General features: G+C 48.1%; 3 long non-coding RNA genes across 5 annotated transcripts; all 3 read right to left on the reverse strand.

The window, feature by feature from the left end:
* Positions 1 to 2,420: 2,420 nt before the first annotated feature.
* Positions 2,421 to 3,248, reverse strand: LOC148378251 (uncharacterized). Of its 2 annotated transcripts, XR_015856045.1 has the most exons (4): positions 3,063 to 3,248; positions 2,908 to 2,978; positions 2,667 to 2,771; positions 2,421 to 2,522 (listed from the first exon to the last, which is right to left on the reverse strand). It is a non-coding gene; the product is annotated as an uncharacterized LOC148378251 (long non-coding RNA). The 2 variants fall into 2 exon arrangements; XR_015856044.1 differs by lacking the exon at positions 3,063 to 3,248 and having other exon boundaries at positions 2,908 to 3,010.
* A 236-nt stretch (positions 3,249 to 3,484) lies between these two features.
* Positions 3,485 to 5,304, reverse strand: LOC148378252 (uncharacterized). 2 transcript variants are annotated; one of them, XR_015856050.1, is made up of 4 exons: positions 5,101 to 5,304; positions 4,649 to 4,842; positions 4,411 to 4,524; positions 3,485 to 4,179 (listed from the first exon to the last, which is right to left on the reverse strand). It is a non-coding gene; the product is annotated as an uncharacterized LOC148378252 (long non-coding RNA). The 2 variants fall into 2 exon arrangements; XR_015856049.1 differs by having other exon boundaries at positions 3,485 to 4,524.
* Positions 5,305 to 7,782: 2,478 nt separating this feature from the next.
* On the reverse strand, positions 7,783 to 9,024 carry LOC148378253 (uncharacterized). The gene is made up of 3 exons (XR_015856070.1): positions 8,861 to 9,024; positions 8,672 to 8,748; positions 7,783 to 8,204 (listed from the first exon to the last, which is right to left on the reverse strand). It is a non-coding gene; the product is annotated as an uncharacterized LOC148378253 (long non-coding RNA).
* Positions 9,025 to 20,045: the final 11,021 nt, after the last annotated feature.

The raw sequence follows: 20,045 nt of genomic DNA on the forward strand, positions 1-20,045 counted from the left end.
ACAAAGCGGGAAAAACCGAAGACGTGCGTGTTCCGCCCACGCTGGATTTATTTGCACCTTTGAAAAGACACCGTATTGCCGCAGATGTGGCAAAGAGTACTTTTGGGCATCTGAGACGGAAGGATGTCCAAAGCATCACGTCACCTGCTCTGGTAGGCATGGTGGTGGGACGTTGAGGTCAACCGCTTTGGGGTTGGCTGACTCTTTGATCGCAGGATGCCACACACTTGAAGACAGAAGCAGAAAAGCAGAGCTAAATGCAAAATGTACTCACCGGTGACTCCAATTTTTTTCCCCCCTGAAGAAACAGCTGGACGGGTGGCCCCGGCTGGCCAGTGGGACTCTTGTTATTCTGACCCTTTTTAGTGCGCGTTTGGGGCAACAACCGTTTTTTGTGGCGCTCTCTTCTGGTTCAAAAGTGCCCTGCATGTGAATTTGCTTTTCCTGCCTTCTGATTGGATGAGCGCCGGTGTGACGCGGTGCCTCTGTCACCGTGGCGGGGGGTATACGTTGGCATCGGAGCGTCTGCCAACGTCTGAGACCGGCTGGCAGTGTATCGGAGGTGTCGAGTGCGGTGCCGCTGGAGCTCACTCACCAGCTGGTGTTAGGGCCACAGAATGAAGGCCAAGGAGAAGAATAGAAAGAGAAACAGAAACTTCTCCTCCAATTGTTTGATTTGTCTCTTCTGAGCTTCGATGAATTCTTTCAGCTCTTTGTTCCTCTAGGACGGACAAATGGAAAGTGGCATTCAAAAGCCAGTAAGCGTGCAAGTAAGTGCCGGGCTGGCTTTGGGCCCTTACCTGTTGCGCGCTGTGCAGCAGATCCATTCTCTCTTGGAGGATGCAAGCGTCGCGCTCCCTCAACTCGCACATCAGGGCTCGCTTCCATTGGTCCACGGCGCTCCTAAGCTCTTCTCTCTGATCCGCCGTCAGCACGTCATTCACGCCAGCGTGGCTGGCTTTTTCGCCGTCCGTGGCGGGGCAGTCCCGCTGCGGTAGCGCCTCGTACAACATGGCCTCCAGCTCCAGGATCCTCTGGGCCGCAATCCTCGTCCATCAGTGGTCCGGCGGGAGATTTGAGGGCGGCTTACCTTATGAGCCTGGTCCATGGAACACTTCCTGAAGTCCAACTCTTCATCCAGGTAGCCCTTCTGCTTGCAGAACATATCCTAGCACAGCTCAAGGTCAGAATTGTTGGGGCACATTGCCGGAGTTCCCCTTGGCTGATGTCGCGTGTCTGTCTACCTTCTCACTTTCAATGTCCAACATCTTCTGTTGAAGTGCTGACTTGGTCACTTTGATGTATTCTAACCACTGAGGAAAGGCTGCTGTCACATAAGCAGAATGCGAGAGCGTGCGTGGACGTGCGCGTTACCTTCTCGGCTAGGGTGAGAAGGGTCCTGGCGTGAATCACGACCACCTGCTCCTCGTTGGTGAGATTCTGCAAGAGCCCAAAGGCACAGCGTCAACAAGCTTCTTTCAGCGCAAAGCCTTCCAAAAGTCACATTTGAGCCGCCGAGTCTCGTGGAGTGCGAACATAAGGAGTTCGACATACACTTACGGCGTTATAGCCCAGGATGTCCAGCTTCTTCATCAGATCACTGATGACGATGTCCGGGGGAAAGGCGCAAGGAGCAATGTAAGGTGTTCTGGGACCTCGGGTTAAGGTTAGGGTTGCGAGGGACGCCTTACGTACGCTCACGCCCTCGGCCTCGCAGTAAATCTGCAAAGGGCTGAGGCCGTCTGGGAAACGGACTTGCAGAAACTTCAAGACGGGGGAGCGCCACTCCCTCTCCTGAAAGGCAGAGGCATGCATCCGTCCGTCCGTCCGTCCGTCCGTCCGTCACATCTCTGGCCTCAACACGCTTGTGCGAGTCTTCCCACCTCCAGCTCCAGGATGCGGAACTCAAGCAGTTCGTTTTGGTCTCGGATATCCTGGATGTGCTCTTTCAGACGCGCTTCTTCCGCCTCCATCCGCCTGACCTGAAAAGACAGTCAGACCTCATCTGCGGGGCTTCCCGACAGGTGTGACGCCAAGCGACTCCGCCCAGCGCCTTTCTTTCCGTCACCTTTTCGGCCAACTGCTGATTGCTCTGACGCAGCAGCTGCTTCTCCTCCACCCACTTGACATTCTAGAAGAGACAAACGCGTGGACAGCTTTGGAATGTTGTGTCATTTTCATCCACAAATTCTTTGGTTGACTGGAAAATGACATTTGCTTTTCATCAGCGCTGACTCCAGATCTGCTACTCTGCTTTGATAGTGACCCATTTCTACCATCAGCTTTTCTCTGGTCTGAAAGGAGGAGGAGGGAGGCTCCTCCTCCTCCTTTCAGACCAGAGAACACCCGAGGCTGGGTGAGAACGGGGAGGCTGCGACCCGGCCGGGGGTTGCGGGAAGGGGCGCCACCTTGATCTCCTTCTCGGCGTCGTAGTCCCCTTTCGCTGGTCTGGGCTAGCAGAGCGTAGGCTCGTTGCAGCGCTTGATATTCTTGCGTCAGCTGGCGGTAGCGAAGCTCCGCCTCTTCATGCACACACCAATGCAACACAGCACTAGTACCAGAATCAGTCAGACCGGCGACAAAGCACCCGCGACGCAAAGACGAGTCCGATTCCAGGCTGAAGAGGAATGTTTGGTGCCAATACGCTGGCAGAAATGGCGGGCTACCTCTTCGGGTTCCGTGTCGGGGGTTCTGTCGGTGTGAAAAGACAAGGACGATCCGTCCGAGTCCACCAACACGTCTTCGTCGTAGCCGTAAAATGTTTCGATGACCTGCGGGCGCGGAAGCAAACATCTCTCTGAACAAACTGAAGCGACACCTCACGATGAATCGACGAGAGGAACGATAGCGAGAAAAAGGCCATTTCATCTTGCGCAACACCAAGCAGCCGCAAACAAACAGACTCACCTTGCAGGACCTCACGCTTTGTTCCTCCTCAGAGATTCTCGACGTCGGTATCGTGGCAGCAAATCTCTCTCCTGTCGACACAAATAATCCGCCTTTGAGATTCTTTGGATGCAAAGGGAACGAACGGCTCCGGCGCAGAAACAAACGCGACTCACAATGACATTTCTGACATGAGCTCCTGTCTCCAGAGCCTGAAAAACACGTCACCGGCGATGATTGGAGGGACGCTCGTCTTTTCCAAAAGTGACAACTACAGGGTGTGTCAGGGTTTTCCAGATTATCTTTATCGTATCATTGTGTTGCTTTGACTTTGACTGCGACCTGTAATAAATAATATTATTTATCCCTTATTTATCCCTATCGCTTATCCCTTCCTACACAAAGTCGTAAAACACCCCTTGCTATGTTTTGACTAGAGGTCAAGGGCTTCCTCTATTCAATCCACTCTTACACCCACCCTGTTTCTCTTAATTAAAATGCTCGTGCAGGAGCCGAGAGTCAGACTTCATTCGTACAACGGATGGACTCTCCACCTGCAGGTGTCCAAAAGAACTTACTTGTCTCCCGTGTGGTTCTTGCAAAATAAGTTGGAGCGAGCGCAACTCTAACAGGGTGCATTTTGCCACTAGCTGCCTACGGACAATGACGTCGCGCTCGCGGCTCATGGTTGACGGGCTGAGCAGCCGGGCAAGTCCGTCGTTTTCAGCGCACAGCGAGTGGCAAAGGCGCTGACAAAACGGGAGCTTTGAGCTGCTGAAAACGGCAAAACAAGTCTAAAGCGTGTTCAAACGCGTGCGCACAATGCTCCTGCTTGAAAGGTCGGAATTTAAGGGGCCAATTTTTTGGATGGCGGCCGCCGGCCAAGCTTTGGACGGAAAAGGTTTCCTGGCGACAGCGAGCGAGCGCGGCGCTGCCGTACGTGAACCGAGTCGCCTGCCTGAAGACCTTGGACAAGTCGTCGATGATGTGCCGCTGCTCCACAACTTGAAGAAACTCCATTTCACCGTCCTGCTGGCCGCAACCGCGGTCCAGGTCATTGAGCGAACTAGGCCTTCTCTGTGGAACACAAATGCAGTGGACTCTGTTGGCACGCCGCCGTTGTCCGCGTCGACTTACCAAGCTTGCCATCTCCTCGTTCTCCTGGGTGACAAAGCGCACTTTGTTTTCAAGGCGACACAGCACCAGCGAGAGTTCTTCATTCTTCCTGCTCAGGCGTTTGTTTTTGTACAGGAGTGGCAGAAACTGGCTTTCTGTTTCTCTCAGTCGCTTTAGCTGCAAGCATGAAGTGCGGGATGTGAAAGACGCACAACACGCGGGCCAGAACGTATCCATTCCTTTTGCATCGGTTTGAACGGAATCATGGCTTTGGCTCCCAATAAAAGACATCTACCAGGCAACCGACTCGCCGCGCCGCTCAACTAATAAGCAAGCGCAATGGGTGCCTCGCTGGATGGCGCGCATCAAACGTAGCGCAAACCTTCAAGCGTGCCGTCAATAAATTACCAGTTCATTGCGCTCTTCAGAAAGCAGGGCGTTTCGATCCTCCAGTTTCCTGATGACTGCGCTGAGCTCAGCGATTTTCAGATGAAACCGTCGCGTGTCCCGATCCTCCTGAGACTGAAAACGCCCCGCAACACACACACACGAGCACTCGTTCAAAGTTCAAAACTGTTTTTGTGCTACCTTCCTCCAGCAACGAACTAAGTCATGCGTACTGCAAGTGTGTGATGAGGTGGCTTACGCAATGAAGAGGATTGCTAGTAGCGGCGTTGACCCCACTTCCAGGGTAGTTTAGGCCCGCCCTTTGGGAATCCCTCAGGGCAGCGATCTGCTGCTCGGCAGCCTGAGTCTGCAGCTGAAGGCGGTGGACGTGGCCGGCCCCAAGGCTTCATCCAAAACACTAACCGCTCTGTCTTTCAGCTTGATCTCATCCGTCTGGATGTACAAACGGGGAGCGCTCAGGCAGGCGGGCAAACTCATTTGCCAGAATTGTGACAAAAACAAAGAGAGCAACCGGCCAATTTTTTTCTGGAATCGACTAGAACACCTTTGCTGTGACAAAAGCGAAGCGAGCAACCGGACATTTTCTTCTTGTGAAATAGAATAGAATAGAATGCCTTAGGTGTCATTGCACTGCAGGTATACAACGAAATTGGGAACATAGCCACGCACCGCGCATCTGATCAGTCCTACCAGTCGGCGGATCTCCCTCTCGCAGTCTCTCTTGGTTCGGCTCAGCTCCTCCCGATGCTGGTGATGAGCCGATCGGAGCTCGGCCGCTCGGGACTGCCAGGCCGCTGCCAGGGCTTCTTCCGCGCTCCTGGTGGAGGCGACACCGCTCGGTCTCCCGACACCGCCGCGTCTCCTCCACCTCCGCCAGCAAAGCGCCCCCCCTCCTCACCTGAGCAGACATTGCGCCACACCGGGCCGTTGAGACCGCAACGGAGCGCCGCGACGCTTACTGGGGACAAGCTACACAATACGGTAGCGGCCGCATCGAAGCCCGACGTGGCGTGCGGATAGTCAGACACGGATAGAGCGGATCACCTTGTCCATGGAGCCGTCCCTCAGGCTGAGGACCAAGGCATTCAGTCGCTGGATCTCTCCATCTTTGATTTTGATCACTCTCATCAGCTCCATTTCATGCTGCCGCAGTAATGTCTCCCTGGTAATGGCTAACTCTTTCTGCTTCTCCTCATGGAGTTTGCTTTTGAGTTCCGTCATGGCGGCGGTGGCACGGTGGTGCTCCGCCCGCAGGTCCTGACTTCTCTCTCTCTCCAGACAGCTGACCTGACATGACTTAGACTTAGACAAACTTTATTGTCATCTTGTCTGCACATGGTGCATACAAAACGAAATTCCGTTGCATACGTCTTACAACAAAGTAGTGATATTGCAGTTGAATAGAAGTAACATATCCTATGAAAATATATATATATACATATATACTATATATATATATATATATATATATTAAAAATAAGTATAAAGTGCAGCAGTGATAATTATGCAATAGTGCAAGTAGGCAAAACAGTATTCAAGAGTGTGCAGAGGAATGCTAAACCATGTATTAAACTTCTATTTAAAGGGTTTATACAAGTTCAGTAAAGTTGGTAGTGCGAGATAGTGCAAGATAGAGGTCCGTAGTGTCATAAAGTACAGTTCTGTGAATGTGTGATGCAGAGTTCAGTTTAGAGCTCAACAGTTCTAGTGTTCAACAGTCTGATGACAGCAGGGAAAAAGCTGTTGCAGAACCTGGTGGACCTGCAGCGGATGCTGCAAACCTCTTCCCAGAGGGCAGCAGGGAGAACAGTCCATGGTGGGGGTGTGATGGGTCATTGATGATGTTACGGGCACGGGACATGCAGCGCTGAGATGAAATGTCCTGAATGGAGGGAAGAGGAGCCCCTATGATCCTCTCTGCTGTCCTCACCACTCTCCTCACGTTCTTCCAATCGGAGGCGGTGCAGCCTCCACACCACACAGAGAGACAGCTTGTCAGAATGCTCTCTATGGTGCTCCTGTAGAACGTCCTCATGATGGGTGGGGGCAGGTGGGCTCTCCTCATCCTCCGCAGGAAGTACAAGCGCTTCTGTGCCCTCTTGACCAGTGCCGTAGTGTTCATAGTCCAGGTGAGGTCTTCTGTGATGTGGACCCCCAGGAATTTGGTGGTGCTGACCACCTCCACAGCTGAGCTGTTGATGATCAGTGGAGCGTGGTGAGGCTGTTTTTTCCTGAAGTCGACGATGATCTCCTTCATCTTCTCCTCATTCAGGATCAGGCTGTTTTCTCTGCACCAGCCCACCAGCTGCTCCACCTCCTCTCTGTAGTCCAGGTCGTTGTTGTCTCTGATGAGCCCCACCACCGTTGTGTCGTCTGCTGACTTCACGATGTGATTGGTGGTGAACCTGAGGACGCAGTCGTGTGTCATCAGGGTGCACAGCAGGGGGCTCAGGACGCAGCCCTGAAGGGAGCCTGTGCTGAGGGTGATGACATCAGAGGTGTTCTGTCCGACCCGGACTGACTGAGGTCTGTTGGTGAGGAAGTCTAGCAGCCAGTTGCGAAGGGGGGTGTTGAAGCCCAGGTGTTCCAATTTTCCTACCAGATGCTGTGGGATGATGGTGTTAAACGCTGAGCTGAAGTCCAGGAACAGCCTCCGCACATGGGTGTTCTTCTCCTCCAGGTGAGCCAGGCTCAGGTGAAGAACGGAGGAGATGGCGTCCTGAGTGGAGCGGTTTTGCCGGTCGGCAAACTGGAACGGGTCAAATAATAGGGGGAGTCTGGAAACGATGTGACCTTTAAGCAGCCTTTCGAAGCACTTCATCATAACCGGAGTCAGTGCAACAAGCCGGTAATCATTAAATGAGGTGATTTGAGGTTTCTTCGGCACCGGAATGATGGAGGCAGTCTTAAAGCACGCCGGCACTGTGGCTTGGCCCAGCGAGGTGTTAAAAATGTCTGTGATGACCCCAGCCAGATGACTTGCACATTCCCTGAACACACGCCCAGGAATGTTGTCGGGGCCAGGGGCCTTACAGGGGTTGACTCTCCTCAGGGTCTTCAACACATCGGCGGAGTCAAGGCAGAGTACCTCCTCTTCCTGATGGGGGACAGTTTTAACTGCTGGAGTGCCGTTTAGTGCCTCGAACCTCCCAAAGAAGTTATTTAGACCATTTAGAAAGTCAGCATCAACTACACCCACCGGGGGGGGGGGAGGGTGAGTTGTAGTCTGTAATCGCCCGTATGCCTTGCCACATACTCCTGATGTTTTTGACGTCGTGGAAACGATCCTGAAATTTTCGACTGCGGTCTCGCTTCGCTATCCTGATGGCACGGTTCAAGTTGGCTCTCGCTGTCCTCAGTGTCTCCTTGTCGCCAGACTTGAAGGCAGAGTTCCGCGCTCGTAGCGTTTGACGTACCTCCTCAGTCATCCAGGGTCGTTGGTTGCCCCGGGTGATGATATTCTTAGTGGTGCTGACGTCCTCGGTGCATTTGTTGATGTAGGCTGACACAGTCATGGCACACGCATGTCTAATCTACATCGGGAAAACTGGGAGGGAGGGAGGCAGGCAGGGAGGCAGGCAGGGAGGCAGGCAGTGTCTGTCTGTTGAGGTTTTCACCTTGTTCTTCTCCTGCTGAAGTTCTAACTGGACGTCCATCAGTTTGGTTCTCAGCTCGTCATTGGCGGCCTGAAGGGCGTCCGTTCGCTCCGCCTTGGCCCGCCCTGCCGGAGCTCGTTTGGACATCTCTTACTCGAGTCTCGCCCGGTCGTCAGTCAGAGATCACAACATTTGTACCTGGAGAGCACAAACGCAGCGCTGTTTTCCACTGGCTTCGAACTCAACTTCAATCGGTACCGTAACTTACAACATCATAAACATAGAACTAGCTTGACTTATTCATTGAATAAATGCATTTGGTTCTTCAAAACTGCATCACGCAACATAGCGTGACCGAGACGGCCGTTATCCACCTGCGTGAAGTTATTTGGTGAAATGAATGAGATGTTTAAGACACCATCGTTCTGTCTCTATGTAGATGAAGGTAAATAATCGATTGCTGAAGGTCCAAAGGTGTTGTGATAAACAAATAAACATATTAGTGATTAGTGACATATTTGTGATAAACATATTAGGCAGGATAATCACATATGTTAACGTGACTGCCCACACTGTATTTATTTATGGTTATTTGTTAAATCGAGTACTGTTAGACATGAAATAGGAAGTGTTTAACATAAATGGAAGACGAAAGGGGTACTCACCATTGTAGCTCCTGCTGGTCAATGATACGAGCCTCTTCTTGCAGTGGAAAACATACAGCCAACAAACACCGTGGAACCTAAAGGAATGAAATTAAACATTAACATTTAGCCTCAACCAACATTCACAGATACAACGCAACGCAAACTACACAAACGTAAATCTTTTTAAACACAATGAGTTGTACTTACCGTGTACGCTCTAGACGGTCCACTTGCAAGCGGAAAATAAAGATATTTCTGTTGATAATCGTCGTGTTTGTATCCGGTGTCTCGCTCAAGGCCATTGCGCCCACAGATTTGAATTTTGGCGAGAGTTCAGCCTATTGACGTCATTTCCGCGGTGTAATACCCGCATATCTGAAACGGCAAAGTTAAGAGTAGAGTTAAATAAAGTTTTTAGTCAACGCAATAATTTACAACCGTTGACCAGTCGAAATAATCGTCGAAATTTGGCGTCTGTGGCTGGAAGCAGACGCCGAGTTCGACATTCCTCCCAAACGCCACACTCCCTTGCTTTTCAGGGCTAAAAAAAAACAGTTGTAATTACCTTGTACGCTCTAGACGGTCAAGTTGCAAGCTGAAAACAAAAATATTTGCCTTGTTAGTCATCGTGTTACTAACAGCTGTGTCTTGTTTGCCAGAACTGCCGCTTTCCTACTTCCTGTTGCAAGCCACGCCCACAGATTATAATTTTGCCGTGAGTTCCGCCTATTGACGTCATGTCCGCGTCACATGACTGCGACGTAATATTATCTAAAACTGTTTGTGCGGTATTGTGTTGTTCTGTGCGGTATTGTGTTATTCTGTGCGGCGTCGTGTTGTTCTGTGCGGCGTCGTGTTGTTCAGTGCGACGTCGTGTTGTTCAGTGCGGCATGGTGTTGTTCAGTGCGGCATGGTGTTGTTCAGTGCGGCATGGTGTTGTTCAGTGCGGCATAATGTTGTTCAGTGCGGCATAATGTTGTTCAGTGCGGCATGGTGTTGTTCAGTGCGGCATGGTGTTGTTCAGTGCGGCATGGTGTTGTTCAGTGCGGCATAATGTTGTTCAGTGCGCCATAATGTTGTTCAGTGCGGCATGGTGTTGTTCAGTGCGGGATGGTGTTGTTCAGTGCAGGATGGTGTTGTTCAGTGCGGCATGGTGTTGTTCAATGCGGCATGGTGTTGTTCAGTGCGGGATGGTGTTGTTCAGTGCGGCATGGTGTTGTTCAGTGCGGCATAATGTTGTTCAGTGCGGCATGGTGTTGTTCAGTGCGGCATGGTGTTGTTCAGTGCGGCATGGTGTTGTTCAGTGCGGAATGGTGTTGTTCAGTGCGGCATGGTGTTGTTCAGTCCGGGATGGTGTTGTTCAATGCGGGATCGTGTTGTTCAGTGCGGGGTGGTGTTGTTCAGTGCGGGATGGTGTTGTTCAGTGCGGCATGGTGTTGTTCAATGCGGCATGGTGTTGTTCAGTGCGGGATGGTGTTGTTCATTGCGGCATGGTGTTGTTCAGTGCGGCATGGTGTTGTTCAGTGCGGCATGGTGTTGTTCAGTGCGGCATGGTGTTGTTCAGTGCGGCATAATGTTGTTCAGTGCGGCATGGTGTTGTTCAGTGTGGAAAGGTGTTGTTCAGTGCAGGATGGTGTTGTTCAGTGCGGCATGGTGTTGTTCAATGCAGGATCGTGTTGTTCAGTGCAGCATAATGTTGTTCAGTGCAGCATGGTGTTGTTCAGTGCGGCATGGTGTTGTTCAATGCGGCATGGTGTTGTTCACTGCGGGATGGTGTTGTTCAATGCGGGATCGTGTTGTTCAGTGCGGCATAATGTTGTTCAGTGCAGCATGGTGTTGTTCAGTGCGGCATGGTGTTGTTCAGTGCGACATAATGTTGTTTAGTGCGGCATAATGTTGTTCAGTGCGGCATAATGTTGTTCAGTGCGGCATGGTGTTGTTCAGTGCGGCATGGTGTTTTTCAGTGCGGCATGGTGTTGTTCAGTGCAGGATGGTGTTGTTCAGTGCGGCATGGTGTTGTTCAATGCGGCATGGTGTTGTTCAGTGCGGGATGGTGTTGTTCAGTGCAGGATGGTGTTGTTCAGTGCGGCATGGTGTTGTTCAGTGCGGAATGGTGTTGTTCAGTGCGGCATGGTGTTGTTCAGTGCGGCATGGTGTTGTTCAGTGCAGGATGGTGTTGTTCAATGCGGGATCGTGTTGTTCAGTGCGGCATGGTGTTGTTCAGTGCGGCATGGTGTTGTTCAGTGCGGCATAATGTTGTTCAGTGCGGCATGGTGTTGTTCAGTGCGGCATGGTGTTGTTCAGTGCGGCATGGTGTTGTTCAGTGCGGCATGGTGTTGTTCAGTGCGGCATAATGTTGTCCAGTGCGCCATAATGTTGTTCAGTGCGGCATGGTGTTGTTTAGTGCGGGATGGTGTTGTTCAGTGCAGGATGGTGTTGTTCAGTGCGGCATGGTGTTGTTCAATGCGGCATGGTGTTGTTCAGTGCGGGATGGTGTTGTTCAGTGCGGCATGGTGTTGTTCAGTGCGGCATAATGTTGTTCAGTGCGGCATGGTGTTGTTCAGTGCAGCATGGTGTTGTTCAGTGCGGCATGGTGTTGTTCAGTGCGGCATGGTGTTGTTCAGTGCGGAATGGTGTTGTTCAGTGCGGCATGGTGTTGTTCAGTGCGGGATGGTGTTGTTCAATGCGGGATCGTGTTGTTCAGTGCGGGGTGGTGTTGTTCAGTGCAGGATGGTGTTGTTCAGTGCAGGATGGTGTTGTTCAGTGCGGCATGGTGTTGTTCAATGCAGGATCGTGTTGTTCAGTGCAGCATAATGTTGTTCAGTGCAGCATGGTGTTGTTCAGTGCGGCATGGTGTTGTTAAATGCGGCATGGTGTTGTTCAGTGCGGGATGGTGTTGTTCAGTGCGGCATGGTGTTTTTCAGTGTGGCATAATGTTGTTCAGTGCGGCATGGTGTTGTTCAGTGCGGCATGGTGTTGTTCAGTGCAGGATGGTGTTGTTCAGTGCGGCATGGTGTTGTTCAATGCAGGATCGTGTTGTTCAGTGCAGCATAATGTTGTTCAGTGCAGCATGGTGTTGTTCAGTGCGGCATGGTGTTGTTCAATGCGGCATGGTGTTGTTCACTGCGGGATGGTGTTGTTCAATGCGGGATCGTGTTGTTCAGTGCGGCATAATGTTGTTCAGTGCAGCATGGTGTTGTTCAGTGCGGCATGGTGTTGTTCAGTGCGACATAATGTTGTTTAGTGCGGCATAATGTTGTTCAGTGCGGCATGGTGTTGTTCAGTGCGGCATGGTGTTGTTCAGTGCGGCATGGTGTTGTTCAGTGCGGCATGGTGTTGTTCAGTGCAGGATGGTGTTGTTCAGTGCGGCATGGTGTTGTTTAATGCGGCATGGTGTTGTTCAGTGCGGGATGGTGTCGTTCAGTGCAGGATGGTGTCGTTCAGTGCGGCATGGTGTTGTTCAGTGCGGAATGGTGTTGTTCAGTGCGGCATGGTGTTGTTCAGTGCGGCATGGTGTTGTTCAGTGCAGGATGGTGTTGTTCAATGCGGGATCGTGTTGTTCAGTGCGGCATGGTGTTGTTCAGTGCGGCATGGTGTTGTTCAGTGCGGCATAATGTTGTTCAGTGCGGCATGGTGTTGTTCAGTGCGGCATGGTGTTGTTCAGTGCGGCATGGTGTTGTTCAGTGCGGCATGGTGTTGTTCAGTGCGGCATAATGTTGTCCAGTGCGCCATAATGTTGTTCAGTGCGGCATGGTGTTGTTTAGTGCGGGATGGTGTTGTTCAGTGCAGGATGGTGTTGTTCAGTGCGGCATGGTGTTGTTCAATGCGGCATGGTGTTGTTCAGTGCGGGATGGTGTTGTTCAGTGCGGCATGGTGTTGTTCAGTGCGGCATAATGTTGTTCAGTGCGGCATGGTGTTGTTCAGTGCGGCATGGTGTTGTTCATTGCGGCATGGTGTTGTTCAGTGCGGCATGGTGTTGTTCAGTGCGGAATGGTGTTGTTCAGTGCGGCATGGTGTTGTTCAGTGCGGGATGGTGTTCAATGCGGGATCGTGTTGTTCAGTGCGGGGTGGTGTTGTTCAGTGCAGGATGGTGTTGTTCAGTGCAGGATGGTGTTGTTCAGTGGGGCATGGTGTTGTTCAATGCAGGATCGTGTTGTTCAGTGCAGCATAATGTTGTTCAGTGCAGCATGGTGTTGTTCAGTGCGGCATGGTGTTGTTCAATGCGGCATGGTGTTGTTCAGTGCGGGATGGTGTTGTTCAGTGCGGCATGGTGTTTTTCAGTGCGGCATAATGTTGTTCAGTGCGGCATGGTGTTGTTCAGTGCGGCATGGTGTTGTTCAGTGCGACATAATGTTGTTCAGTGCGGCATAATGTTGTTCAGTGCGGCATGGTGTTGTTCAGTGCGGCATGGTGTTGTTCAGTGCGGCATGGTGTTGTTCAGTGCGGCATGGTGTTGTTCAGTGCAGGATGGTGTTGTTCAGTGCAGGATGGTGTTGTTCAATGCGGCATGGTGTTGTTCAGTGCGGGATGGTGTTGTTCAGTGCAGGATGGTGTTGTTCAGTGCGGCATGGTGTTGTTCAGTGCGGAATGGTGTTGTTCAGTGCGGCATGGTGTTGTTCAGTGCGGCATGGTGTTGTTCAGTGCAGGATGGTGTTGTTCAATGCGGGATGGTGTTGTTCAGTGCGGGATGGTGTTGTTCAGTGCAGGATGGTGTTGTTCAGTGCGGCATGGTGTTGTTCAATGCGGCATGGTGTTGTTCAGTGCAGGATGGTGTTGTTCAGTGCGGCATGGTGTTGTTCAATGCGGCATGGTGTTGTTCAATGCGGCATGGTGTTGTTCAGTGCGGCATGGTGTTGTTCAGTGCGGCATGGTGTTGTTCAGTGCAGCGTAATGTTGTTCAGTGCGGCATGGTGTTGTTCAGTGCGGAATGGTGTTGTTCAGTGCGGCATGGTGTTGTTCAGTGCAGGATGGTGTTGTTCAGTGCGGCATGGTGTTGCTCAGTGCGGCATGGTGTTGTTCAGTGCGGGATGGTGTTGTTCATTGCGGCATGGTGTTGTTCAGTGCGGCATGGTGTTGTTCAGTGCGGCATGGTGTTGTTCAGTGCGGCATAATGTTGTTCAGTGCGCCATAATGTTGTTCAGTGCGGCATGGTGTTGTTCAGTGCGGGATGGTGTTGTTCAGTGCAGGATGGCGTTGTTCAGTGCGGCATGGTGTTGTTCAGTGCGGCATGGTGTTGTTCAGTGCGGCATAATGTTGTTCAGTGCGGCATAATGTTGTTCAGTGCGGGATGGTGTTGTTCATTGCGGCATGGTGTTGTTCAGTGCGGCATGGTGTTGTTCAGTGCGGGATGGTGTTGTTCAGTGCAGGATGGTGTTGTTCAGTGCGGCATGGTGTTGTTCAGTGCGGCATGGTGTTGTTCATTTCGGCATAATGTTGTTCAGTGCGGCATAATGTTGTTCAGTGCGGCATAATGTTGTTCAGTGCGGCATAATGTTGTTCAGTGCGGGATGGTGTTGTTCATTGCGGCATGGTGTTGTTCAGTGCGGCATGGTGTTGTTCAGTGCGGCATGGTGTTGTTCAGTGCGGCATAATGTTGTTCAGTGCGGCATAATGTTGTTCAGTGCGGCATGGTGTTGTTCAGTGCGGGATGGTGTTGTTCAGTGCGGGATGGTGTTGTTCAGTGCGGCATGGTGTTCAATGCGGAATGGTGTTGTTCAGTGCAGGATGGTGTTGTTCAGTGCGGCATGGTGTTGTTCAGTGCGGCATAATGTTGTTCAGTGCGGCATGGTGTTGTTCAGTGCGGCATGGTGTTGTTCAGTGCGGCATGGTGTTGTTCAGTGCGGCATAATGTTGTTCAGTGCGGCATGGTGTTGTTCAGTGCGGCATGGTGTTGTTCAGTGCGGCATGGTGTTGTTCAGTGCGGCATGGTGTTGTTCAGTGCGGGATGGTGTTGTTCAGTGCGGCATGGTGTTGTTCAGTGCGGCATGGTGTTGTTCAGTGCGGCATGGTGTTGTTCAGTGCGGGATGGTGTTGTTCAGTGCAGGATGGTGTTGTTCAGTGCGGCATGGTGTTGTTCAGTGCGGCATGGTGTTGTTCATTTCGGCATAATGTTGTTCAGTGCGGCATAATGTTGTTTAGTGCGGCATGGTGATGTTCAGTGCGGGATGGTGTTGTTCAGTGCGTTATAATGTTGTTCAGTGCGGCATGGTGTTGTTCAGTGCGGCATGGTGTTGTTCAGTGCGGCATGGTGTTGTTCAGTGCGGCATAATGTTGTTCAGTGCGGCATAATGTTGTTCAGTGCGGCATGGTGTTGTTCAGTGCGGGATGGTGTTGTTCAGTGCGGGATGGTGTTGTTCAGTGCGGCATGGTGTTCAATGCGGAATGGTGTTGTTCAGTGCAGGATGGTGTTGTTCAGTGCGGCATGGTGTTGTTCAGTGCGGCATAATGTTGTTCAGTGCGGCATGGTGTTGTTCAGTGCGGCATGGTGTTGTTCAGTGCGGCATGGTGTTGTTCAGTGCGGCATAATGTTGTTCAGTGCGGCATGGTGTTGTTCAGTGCGGCATGGTGTTGTTCAGTGCGGCATAATGTTCAGTGCGGCATAATGTTGTTCAGTGCGGCATAATGTTGTTCAGTGCGGCATGGTGTTGTTCAGTGCGGGATGGTGTTGTTCAGTGCAGGATGGTGTTGTTCAGTGCGGCATGGTGTCTTTCAGTGCGGCATGGTGTCGTTCAGTGCGGCATGGTGTCTTTCAGTGCGGCATGGTGTCGTTCAGTGAGGCATGGTGTTGTTCAGTGCGGCATGGTGTTGTTTAGTGCGGCATGGTGTTGTTCAGTGCGGGATGGTGTTGTTCAGTGTGGCATGGTGTTCAGTGCGGCATGGTGTTGTTCAGTGCGGTATCGTGTTGTTCAGTGCGGTATCGTGTTTCTCAGTGCGGTATCGTGTTGTTCAGTGCAGTATCGTTGTGTTGTTCGTATTGTGTTTAACACTTAGCCTCTAACACTTAGCCTCTAACACTTAGCCTCTAGCATCTAGAAGGTAAATAAATAGGAAGGAAGGACTCACCGGTGACGTCTTCGCCCACGTCCAAGCGTTGTACTTTGTATTTTCATCCTTCTGACAGTGGAAAACATAGCCAACAAACACCGTGGTACCTAAACGAATGAAAGAAAACTATCATTTGGCCACAACCAACATTCACAGATACAACACAATGTGACGTGCGGGGTTGAGGTTAAAGGTTGAGTGAAGGGCCCTCGTTTTAAACTACTTTTTTGAAAAGGATTGGGAACAAGTAAGACGTATTTAATTTATTTAATGGGAAGTAGTAAGAGCTATTGAATTTAATCTATGTATTATATTCTATTGTATTGTATTCTGTTGTATTCTTTTGGATTGTATTCACACTAACCCCACTAAAACTTCAGCCCACAAAAACTCGCCTCTGGCGCCTAGCCTCTGGCACTTAGCCTCTAACACTTAGCCTTTAACACTTAGCCTTTAACACTTAGCCTTTAACACTTAGCCTAGAAGGTGAATAAATAGGGTTAAAGGTTGAGTGAAGGGACCTCGTTTTAAACTACTTTTTTGTAAAGGAGTGGGAACAAGTAAGACGTATTTAATTTATTTAATGGGAAGTAGTAAGACTTATTAAATTTATTTAATCTACTTTTCTTCCCAGGCAAAATTTGATGTGCTGCAATTCCAAATTTCCAAAGTGAATGAAGGAATGAAGTCCTTTAAATTATGATTTTGTATAAATACTAGGCATTAACACAAAATCGACGGCACAAAATGGGCAGACTTTACTTGTTTGAAAAGGACTGGTTACAAGACAGACTTTTTTAATTTATTTAATGGGAAGAAGACTTATTTAGTTTAATTGATCTATTTTTGTTCCCTGGCAAAATTCGATTTGCTGCAATTCCAAATTTCCAAAGTGAATGAAGGAAAGAAGTCGTTTAAATTATGATTTTGTTTAAATACTAGGCATAGACACAAAATCTACGGCACAAAATGGGCAGACTTTACTTGTTTGAAGAGGACTGGTTACAAGACAGACTTTTCTGATTTATTTAATGGGAAGAAGACTTATTTAGTTTATTTAATCTATTTTTGTTCCCTGGCAAAATTGGATTTGCTGAAATTGTATTTTGCCAAATCTTGCCTTGAGACCTGATAGGAAGTATTAAACGCTTAGTTAAATCAATACAAGTTGGTAATAAGAGCGAGTAATGTTGGTTGAACCGATGAATGAAGGTTGAAAGCAATTTAAATTATGACTTTGTATAAATACTAGATATTAACAGAACATCTACTGCGCGAAATGGGCAGAGTTTACTTGTTTGAGAAGGAGTGGCTTATTCAAAACTAAGATTTATTTAATCTGTTTGTTCCCAGGCAAAATTGGATGTGATGCAATTCCAAATTTCACCACATGATGGTGCCCAATTTTGACTTCATAGGACATATTAAACACTTAGCTTGTTATTATGTTCAAGGTAATCAGATTTGTTTATTATTCTAATGGCCTCTTCAAAACTATTCTGGATTACTACTTTGGATCTATTCTACATTACTTGGCAACAACATACTCTGTAACAGATTAGGCAGTATAATCATATCTGTTAACTTGAGAGTGCCCACACTCAATCTACTTATCGTGATGTGTTAAATCAATTACTGTTAGACATTATTTGTCTGATAATCTACCAAATCTTTGAATTGAAGAATTTGTGATTTAATTAATAGCTTGTTGTTATGTTAAGGGTAATCAGACTTGTATATAATTCTAATGGCCTTCTTTTGAAAACTATTCTGAATTACAACTTTGGATCTTATATTACTTTGCAACAATCTACTCCGTGACAGATTAGGCAGTATAATCACATATGTTACCTTCAGTGCCCACACTGTATTTATTTATGGTTATTTGTTAAATCAAGTACTGTTAGACATGAAATAGGAAGTGTTTAACATAAATGTTATGGCTACTCACCATTGTAGCTCGCTCCTGGTCAATGATACGAGCCTCTTCTTGCAGTGGAAAACTTGCAGCCAACAAACACCGTGGAACCTAAAGGAATGAAATTAAACAGTAACATTTCGCCTCGACCAATTTTCACACGTACAACGCAACGCGGCTACACTTCTGCTATTACAAACGTAAATCTCCTTAAACACAATGAGTGTTACTTACCGTGTACGCTCTAGACGGTCCAGTTGCAAGCAGAAAATAAAGATATTTCTGTTGATAATCGTCGCTGCTCAGTGGCTCACGGCCATCGCGCCAACAGATTTGAATTTTGGCGGAGGTTCGGGCAATTACGTCATATCCACGGCACATGACTGCGACGTAATACCCGCTTATCTGAAACGGCAGTTAAAAGTAGAGTTACATCAAGTTTTCTTGGAACCTAAACGAATGAAAGAAAACTATCATTTGGCCACAACCAACATTCACAGATACAACACAACGTGCGGGGTTGGGGTTAAAGATTGAGTGAAGGGCCCTCGTTTTAAACTACTGTTTTGAAAAGGAGTGGGAACAAGTAAGACGTATTTAATTTATTTAATGGGAAGTAGTAAGACTTATTAAATTTATTTAATCTACTTTTCTTCCCAGGCAAAATTTGATGTGCTGCAATTCCAAATTTCCAAAGTGAATGAAGGAATGAAGTCCTTTAAATTATGATTTTGTATAAATACTAGGCATTAACACAAAATCGACGGCACAAAATGGGCAGACTTTACTTGTTTGAAAAGGACTGGTTACAAGACAGACTTTTTTAATTTATTTAATGGGAAGAAGACTTATTTAGTTTAATTGATCTATTTTTGTTCCCTGCCAAAATTCGATTTGCTGCAATTCCAAATTTCCAAAGTGAATGAAGGAAAGAAGTCGTTTAAATTATGATTTTGTTTAAATACTAGGCATAGACACAAAATCTACGGCACAAAATGGGCAGACTTTACTTGTTTGAAGAGGACTGGTTACAAGACAGACTTTTCTGATTTATTTAATGGGAAGAGGACTTATTTAGTTTATTTAATCTATTTTTGTTCCCTGGCAAAATTGGATTTGCTGAAATTGTATTTTGCCAAATCTCGATTTGAGACCTGATAGGAAGTATTAAACGCTTAGTTAAATCAATACAAGTTGGTAATAAGAGTAATGTTGGTTGAACCGATGAATGAAGGTTGAAAGCAATTTAAATTATGACTTTGTATAAATACTAGATATTAACAGAACATCTACTGCGCAAAATGGGCAGAGTTTACTTGTTTGAGAAGGAGTGGCTTATTCAAAACTAAGATTTATGTAATCTGTTTGTTCCCAGGCAAAATTGGATGTGATGCAATTCCAAATTTCACCACATGATGGTGCCCAATTTTGACTTCATAGGACATATTAAACACTTAGCTTGTTATTATGTTCAAGGTAATCAGATTTGTTTATCATTCTAATGGCCTCTTCAAAACTATTCTGGATTACTACTTTGGATCTATTCTACATTACTTGGCAACAACATACTCTGTAACAGATTAGGCAGTATAATCACATATGTTAACTTGAGAGTGCCCACACTCAATCTACTTATCGTGATGTGTTAAATCAATTACTGTTAGACATTATTTGTCTGATAATCTACCAAATCTTTGAATTGAAGAATTTGTGATTTAATTAATAGCTTGTTCAGGGTAATCAGACTTGTATATAATTCTAATGGCCTTCTTTTGAAAACTATTCTGAATTACAACTTTGGATCTTATATTACTTTGCAACAATCTACTCCGTGACAGATTAGGCAGTATAATCACATATGTTAACTTCAGTGCCCACACTGTATTTATTTATGGTTATTTGTTAAATCAAGTACTGTTAGACATGAAATAGGAAGTGTTTAACATAAATGTTATGGCTACTCACCATTGTAGCTCGCTCCTGGTCAATGATACGAGCCTCTTCTTGCAGTGGAAAACTTGCAGCCAACAAACACCGTGGAACCTAAAGGAATGAAATTAAACATTAACATTTCGCCTCGACCAATTTTCACACGTACAACGCAACGCGGCTACACTTCTGCTATTACAAACGTAAATCTCCTTAAACACAATGAGTGTTACTTACCGTGTACGCTCTAGACGGTCCAGTTGCAAGCAGAAAATAAAGATATTTCTGTTGATAATCGTCGCTGCTCAGTGGCTCACGGCCATCGCGCCAACAGATTTGAATTTTGGCGGAGGTTCGGGCAATTACGTCATATCCGCGGCATTTGACTGCGACGTAATACCCGCTTATCTGAAACGGCAGTTAAAAGTAGAGTTACATCAAGTTTTCTTGGAACCTAAACGAATGAAAGAAAACTATCATTTGGCCACAACCAACATTCAC

The sequence above is a fragment of the Syngnathus floridae genome, unplaced genomic scaffold, assembly GCF_059516105.1.
Source record: "Syngnathus floridae isolate MCC-2025c unplaced genomic scaffold, RoL_Sflo_1.0 HiC_scaffold_56, whole genome shotgun sequence".
Taxonomy (NCBI): domain Eukaryota; kingdom Metazoa; phylum Chordata; class Actinopteri; order Syngnathiformes; family Syngnathidae; genus Syngnathus; species Syngnathus floridae.